This window comes from Primulina huaijiensis, chromosome 4 (genome assembly GCF_012295235.1).
Source record: "Primulina huaijiensis isolate GDHJ02 chromosome 4, ASM1229523v2, whole genome shotgun sequence".
Taxonomy (NCBI): Eukaryota; Viridiplantae; Streptophyta; class Magnoliopsida; order Lamiales; family Gesneriaceae; genus Primulina; species Primulina huaijiensis.
Window position 1 is genome coordinate 12,921,707 of NC_133309.1, and position 7,874 is coordinate 12,929,580.

A 7,874-nucleotide genomic window follows, 5' to 3' on the forward strand; every position below is an offset into this window, starting at 1 on the left:
CAACTAAAGTATGGTTAGCAAGTAAATTCTCCATGAAAGACATGGGTGAAACATCTTATGTATTGAGAATACAGATCTATAGAGATAGATCAAAAGGATGCTAGGACTCACCCAAGCCACTTATATCGATACCATTCTGAAGCGATTCTCTATGGAAGAGTCCAAGAGAGGATACTTACCAATGTGTCATGGTGTTACTCTATCTAAGGCTATCTGTCCTAAAACTGATGAAGAGATAGAGATGATGACACGTATTCCATATGCGTCAGCCATTGGTAGTATCATGTATGGTATGATATCGACACGTCCCGATGTTGCTTACGCTCTGAGTGTTACAAGCAGATATCAGGCGAACCCTGGTCCAATGCATTGGAAGGCCGTGAAAGATATTCTTTAGCACGTGAGAAGGACTAAGAACTTGTTCATGGTCTATGGGGGTGGAGAATTGAAATTGGAAGGCTACACTGATTCTAGCTTTCAATATGATGTAAATGATTTGAAATCGACTTTTGGTTTTGTATTCATGCTAAATGGTGCGGCTGTCTCTTGGAAAAGTTCCAAGAAAGACACCGTTGCGGATTCCACCACTGAAGCTGTGTACATTGCTGCATCTGCTGCAGTCAAAGAGGCAGTTTGGATGAGGAATTTTGTCCAAGAGTTGGGTGTTATTCCTAATGGAGTTGATCCAGTCCCGTTTTACTTCGACAACACTAGAGCCATTGCGCAAGCAAAAGAACCAAGGTCTCATCAGCGATCCAAACATGTACTGAGGAAGTTCCACATCATACGGGATATTGTGGGAAGAGGAGACATATCAGTCGAAAGAGTCTCCTCTGTAGATAATGTTGCTGATCCACTTACATAGCCCTTGCCAAGACCATTGTTTAAGTAGTATCGCAAAGCAATGAGATTAAAGTTTATGGGTAGTTGGCTCTAGGGCAAGTGGGAGATTGTTAGAGTAGATGCCCTGCAAGCTAACTGTTGGCTAGAGATTTTATTGACTCAGTTGTAATAAACAATCTTTGTTTTAATATAATTTAACTTTTAATGGTTTTCTTTTACTTTATCTGTATATCCATGCAATAAGCATAGATAAAGTCCTTGATTTACTTTAATACAAATGAATCGTAATTCGATGTTGAAACTCATTTGTAAACACTGTATAATCTAAATTCGTTCCTAGTCGATTCAACCGCCTAAAACATGGATAAAGGTCGCTTGAGCTCGAGACTAGCATCTATGATGTTGTGTACTGCGTTTTGTGGAAAGGGCATAGAGATGTCCAAACATGCAGATGGGTAGTCATATGATGATTATACCGAACAACACTCCCTCGGACTTTCCAACTGGTTATCATTCATCGAGAGGATCAGTACGTGGTTATGATTGTACACCATTAGTCCTTACGACCCGGGACAACACTGAGGCTCTATATGCTAGGGTTGTGCTTTGACTCATTTACCGGCTCCAAGAGACTCATCAGGTGGCGAGGTTGGGTACAGTTGCGACACATATAGAAGTCAGTGCATTGTTGTCGGAGATTCACCGCTCACCTATGGGTGTGGATATCCTATGTGATCTGAAGTAATAATAGTGCATGGAATCTCTGGCCAGAGTATGAGATGTACGTTGGAGAAGTAGTTTTCCAAATAGTACATGCGATGCCACTACTATATGTGTCACGTAGTTCTCGAATTACTATGCAACTCTCGATAAACCAATGGTTGCAGATTCGATCGGGATATATGTATGTTAATCATAATCGACTGGTTCTTTTAGGCACTATCAGTGATACCTAGGGGATCATGGGGCGATGCTACTAGACGCTCTTACCATGATCCGATGGGTGCAATCAGAAATGAGTTCTGACATTCTTGATCAAGGTGTTGATGAAAAGAATGGGGCTAACTAGGGTAAGCCCGAATAAAGGATTATGTCCTGAATCACAAATAGTTGTGAACCCACGGCTTGCTGTATCCCTGAACCATTGACGGTCACACAAGTACTGGATTATTTTATTCTCGTTGAGATAATAAATTCAAGGAGTTGAATTTATAGAAACCGTTGAGATAATAGATTCAATGTGTTGAATTTATAAGAAATAAGTTTGATATGATTAATCGATAATCTTATAAGTAAAGTTTATAAAAGCTTATAGAAATTTTGACAGCATGACTGCTAAAGAGTCAAAGAAAGTGAATCTGCCTTATTTAGACATTGATGATCTCGAAATTAAAGTGTGCATCATAATAACAAACAAGTTGAAATTGTCACGTCGATGATATTTGATCATCGATCAGGATTATGATGAGATTAATGTAATGGGAGCATGGATAAAGAGCTTGTAAGAGTATGAGCCCATCATGCTAATTTATTAAAGTTCAAATGGGCTTTAATAATTAAATTATATTTTAATTGAGTTAAAATATAGCCCATTAAGTTTTTATAAAATATGTTATTGATTTATGTAATATAAAAATATTCATGATACCATAATTTTAGAAAGTTTCACACAAATTCCTCAACCGAGATTTGCAATGATAATAAGATTTTGATTCTTATGTTTAAAAAGGAGCATCCGAAAGTTTTGGAGATGAATTCATTCTTTTCGGCTCTTCCAAATTCCAAACTTGCTCTCAAAAAAAATCTTTTTCTTATGCAAGAAAAATTTGGCTTACAGTATTGAGTCGAATATTTTTCGTGGTCTATCTCTAGGGAAAAATATCTTCTAATTTTCTAGTGCAAATTAGAAGAGGAACAAGTATTCTGGTCGTGGACCTGATTCGAAGTTTAAAGAAGGAGATCGAAGAAAGTTCGTAGGGATTTACAACAAGAGCTATCTCCGCTAACCCCGGAATAGTTGGAGCCGTGTGAATTTTTCACCAAAGGTATAAAGTTTAAACTCCCTATGAATGTTTAATTATTTAACCTAAACCATACGAGTGCTCAAACAAATATTTTGGTTGTCAAAATAAAATAAAAATTTTAAACTTCCGCTGTGTTTTGAGCACGATAAAACCGAGATCCAACAAAAATATCCTAGCATACACCTAGCAAATGGGACTTGGAGTTTTTATAATCCTTCATGCATAATATCACATATCTTATACCATCAATTAATTATCACAATAATCAATTGATCCAATATTATATATCTTGATCCAATCATTAACCGTCACGATTATAAACTAAATTAACAAAGTATACAAACACCTTTGTCTACTTTCTAATCAATTTATTTATAACCGAATTTCTTGTAAATCACCATTTAATATGGATAATTAAAGTCCAACTTCAATTATTTATTTTATAAGAAACTATGTACAACTTTTGTAAATTTAAACTTAAGGGCCCAAAAAATCATTTTTCACATAAAGCATTTTGGCCCATTTAAATTTCACAAAATATGTTAGCCATCTAATGGCCTAACAACTTCAAGGCCCATAACACTTCGATAATCCAAAACACTTTTGGAAACCCTAGTCGTCATCGCCGTCGCCGTCGCCGGGTTCCGGCCAACATAACTTTTTTTTTAAAATTTTATTTTGAAAGCGCTGTTTGGAGGCTTCGGGCAGCTCCACGATGCCCGAAATGTGCAACAACTTTCTGGCCAAAAATCGCCCCAAACCGGCCTTGATTTTTGTTGCGAAATCTCATGCAGTTAGAACTTGACCTCAATATAATATCATGTATATGCCACACAATATAGTAACCATAGCTCATGATACCACTTGAAAGGGGATCGATTAAGGTGCCCGAATGCTCAACGGAAGTTTCAAAAATATTTTAAAATGAAAAACCGAGCACCCTAATCACTAAGATGTGTAGTAAATACAATAAAACACAAAAATGAGTAATGACATTCATAGCGTGTTTTTAGAATTTTACCTATCAATCTTAAAAGATTGATTATGGCTCAAACTTAGTTGTCAAACAACTAAGCTCTTTAATGTCAAGACTAATCTTCAAGCTTCCAATGAGCATTCCCTGCTCAAAAATTAAGCCACCACCAACAAGGAAGATCCACCTTACACTTGCACTAGAAAATGTAAGGCATTTTTCTTTGAGAAGACTAAGCTTTCTTCAACAAATTGAAGAAGCAAAATTGAAAGAAAATGGTGCTCAAAATTTCGGCCATCAAGGGGAGCAGAGAAGGAGTGTTTTTCTTGGTGTATGAAAAAGCAAAAGTAAGTATGTGCATGTCATGCCTTGGATAGTGAAAAAGTAGTCTCCAACCCTTCACCTCTCATGCATGCAATTCTATTTGGGCTTGTAACAATTACTAGGCCCATGAACTTTAAATTTAAATATTTCAAACACATTTGATGCCATTTAAACTTTACGTGAATTTACTCAAGCCCACTAATTAAATAATTATTTCTAATTGGGCTCTACATGGCCCAATGTAATTTAATTAATTCAACACTTGAATTAATTTAATTATTTGGACTCTACTAGGCCCACTAGTGTTTAATTAATTCAATACTTAAACTAATTTAATTTAGTCCGTAATAATGTTTATGAAAATCACAATTTTCAAATACATTATTTATTCGACCAACTTTTAATTTAGGAACACTTCGAAAAATTAAAAGTTACATTCCCATAATCCTTTTATAGAAGTCATACTTCAATTTATATTTACACTTATAAACTCATTTATAAGCCGTTCAACACATTGAACTATTTTATTTCTCAACGGGATCTAGAAAGTTAGCACTTGTGTGGCCCTCAATGGATTATTGATACAACTAGCCATGTGTTTAAATCTCCATGTGATTCGGGACTAAACATGTCCTTATATGAGCATACCCCAATTGCTCCATTCTTACTTATCAACTCTTTGATAATAAGAACGTCAGAACTCAAGTCTGATATTACCAACCAATCATGTTAAATGCCTAGCAGCATCGCTTACATGATTCCCTAGGTATCAAATGATAGTGCCTGCAAGAACCATTTAATTATGGTTAGCGTACAGTACGGTCCCTTCATCTCATATATCCCGACCGATTCGATAACTATTGGTATATCGAGAGCTGTCAAAGAATCGATACTATGTGTTATGTCGTAGTTGCATCGATGATGTAATCTATGAAACCCCTTTCATAATTACCACCAACACTCTGATCAGAGATTTCATACTACATACACATAGGATATCCATACCCGAAGGTAAGCGGTGAATCCCCGACTACAATGCATCGACTCCTATATGTTTTGACAGAACACCCAACCTTACCACCTGATGACACCATATGAGTCGGTAAACAAGTCAAAGTGCAACGCTAGCATATAGAGTCTCAATGTTGTCCCGGGTTATAAGGACTAATGGTGTACAACCATAAACTAGGACGTTTTCACTCGATAAGTGAGAACCACTTGAAAAGTCCTATATGGAGGGTTGTTAAGTGCATTCTACCAGGAGCACCTATCTGCATGCTTGGACATCACAATGTCCCCTACCAATGAAATATGGTACTCACATCGCAGATACTAGTCTCAAACTCGAGCGGCCTATATCCTTCTTAGCGACGATTGAATCAACTAGGAACTGTTTAGAATATACAGTATTTCAAATATGAGTTTCATGATACTCATCATATGAGCATCTCATATTCTTTCTACTATTTGTATATTCAAGTACTTTATCTATGCAACTAGCATGTGTATAAAGATAAAGATGTGCCAAAACAATAATTTCAAATATTATTAAAATAAATATTGTTTATACATAGAGTTTCATTGTGAACACAAGGCCAACACTTGGCTCGACGCGCACATACTTTAACAATATTAGGAATTTTACTCGTTTATGTTTACGGATATCTTTGGATGAGTATGACCATCGTAAACTGCACTATTTTTACTGTCAAGTATTTACGATTATTTTTAAATGTTATATTTGTCAGTAGAGCGCATGCATGCAAAACATTTAAATGTTATTTCAAAAATGTGAGCTTTACAAAAAAAAATTAATAATAATCCACACTTTTAAATAAGTAGACCTTTCATCCTCCCTAGGTTTTCAAGAAAAACTCCTCCTCGCCTCTCCGGTGCCCGTTCTACACGAAGGTCTTCAAGTTTTTTTAGCACAAAAACGTTAAGATATGCATGTATTTTCTTTTCTCTTCATTCACTCCAATATTAGCTAAAGTTTATGTAAATGCATGAAAATCTTTTAATCTACCTTGTGATCACGTTTTTATAAAAGTTTGACATGAAAATTGCATTTCTTCATGACTCATGCTCAGGTTTTCATGTATTGGTGCAAGGGGCTACCAAGTTTTTTATGCCAAGGGGATGTACATGGTGGTAAGGTGTGATGTCTACTATTTTAAAAGTACGGAATTTTTTTTTGTTTTTTGAAAATAAATACTTAAATATTTTGCATGCATGCAACCTATAGAAAATATCGTTTAAATGTAATTGTAAACATTTAACATTTCAAAATACTTTAATTTAAAATGATCAAACTCAACCAAGTAAGAAATCCAAGCGTGAACCAATAAAATACTAGTAATCAGCAATATATCAAAACCAATGTATAAAATATTCGTGTCCTCTCATCACTCCAAAAATCGTGATGTGCGGAAAAGTGTGGTCCTCGGGTCGTGTGCGCACATCCTACCTGCCTACCCAGTCTTCGGCACCTCCGGTCTCCTGATCAAAATGCTCACTGCATCACACACAACTTGTGAGTCTAAAGACTCAACACATCTGTACCAGAAATAACAAGTACATATACGTAGCACACAACAGTAAAAAATTACATAATCAACATACATTTTCATGATCGAGAAGATACGTAAGCAAAACTTAAAACCTGTCAAACATGATGATAATCATAGCACATATTCTCATAACAACATATACGTATTCATTTTCTTAATTAGAATTCCGTTCATTAGCTGTGACTTTCATATCTTCATGTCAGTCGATGGATCCATCTACATGTAACCTTGGTATCCGACAGCGAGGACATCAGCGACAGTATTACCCGTCCACTGAACCTAGGTCTTACATGTCATGGTGTCATCGTGTTAGTCACAACTAACTCACTTCCTTCAAAATGTAACGTCATTTTCACCATTTAAATAAAAGCGTGCATATACATCATTTTTCCTTTAAATCAAGCACGCAACGTATTTATCGTAATACCATAAAAATCATAAACATGATGCATAAACATTTAAAACATGATAAAATGTGCTCAGGGCGCTGTCAGGACCAAAATCTCACCCCGGGTCCAAAATGATCATTTTGCCTTTGGAAACCCAAAATGACCATTTAACCCCTGAACCTCTAAAATTTGACTAGAACCTTACCAAAATCTATAAACTATCCCAAAACATATTTTTAAGCATTCCTAGACTTAAACTCGAGCCTGAAACGAGAAATTAGTCGATTCGTTTTAAACTTGGACTGGGTCTGGGTTTTAACCCGAATCGACTTGAAACTTAACCGAATTTTTCCCAAACTTTTACCACACCTAAAATGTAGAACCCAAAAATCAAATTACGTATAAGCCATGCATAATTGTTACTATTTAAATTAAAAATGAATTTTTAATTAAATATATGAAGTGTTTAAGTCATTTTTAATAATTTCAAATAATGATTATTTATTTTAAAAAATAGATGTTTAGTTTTATCTTTTCAGGATAAATACGCGAGGTCGGACCGGAGTTTGGAGATTAGAGTTAAGACTAATAATAAGAAAAGTATTCCTAAATTTAATTTAAGTCAAGGAATAATTTAAATTAAAGAATGTTTTAAGATTTATTAAATTTATGTGAGCTAAGTAATTAAATAAATTCTTTTAGGTTCAATATTTAATTAAAGCTTAAATTAAAATATGTAAACAAATAAGGA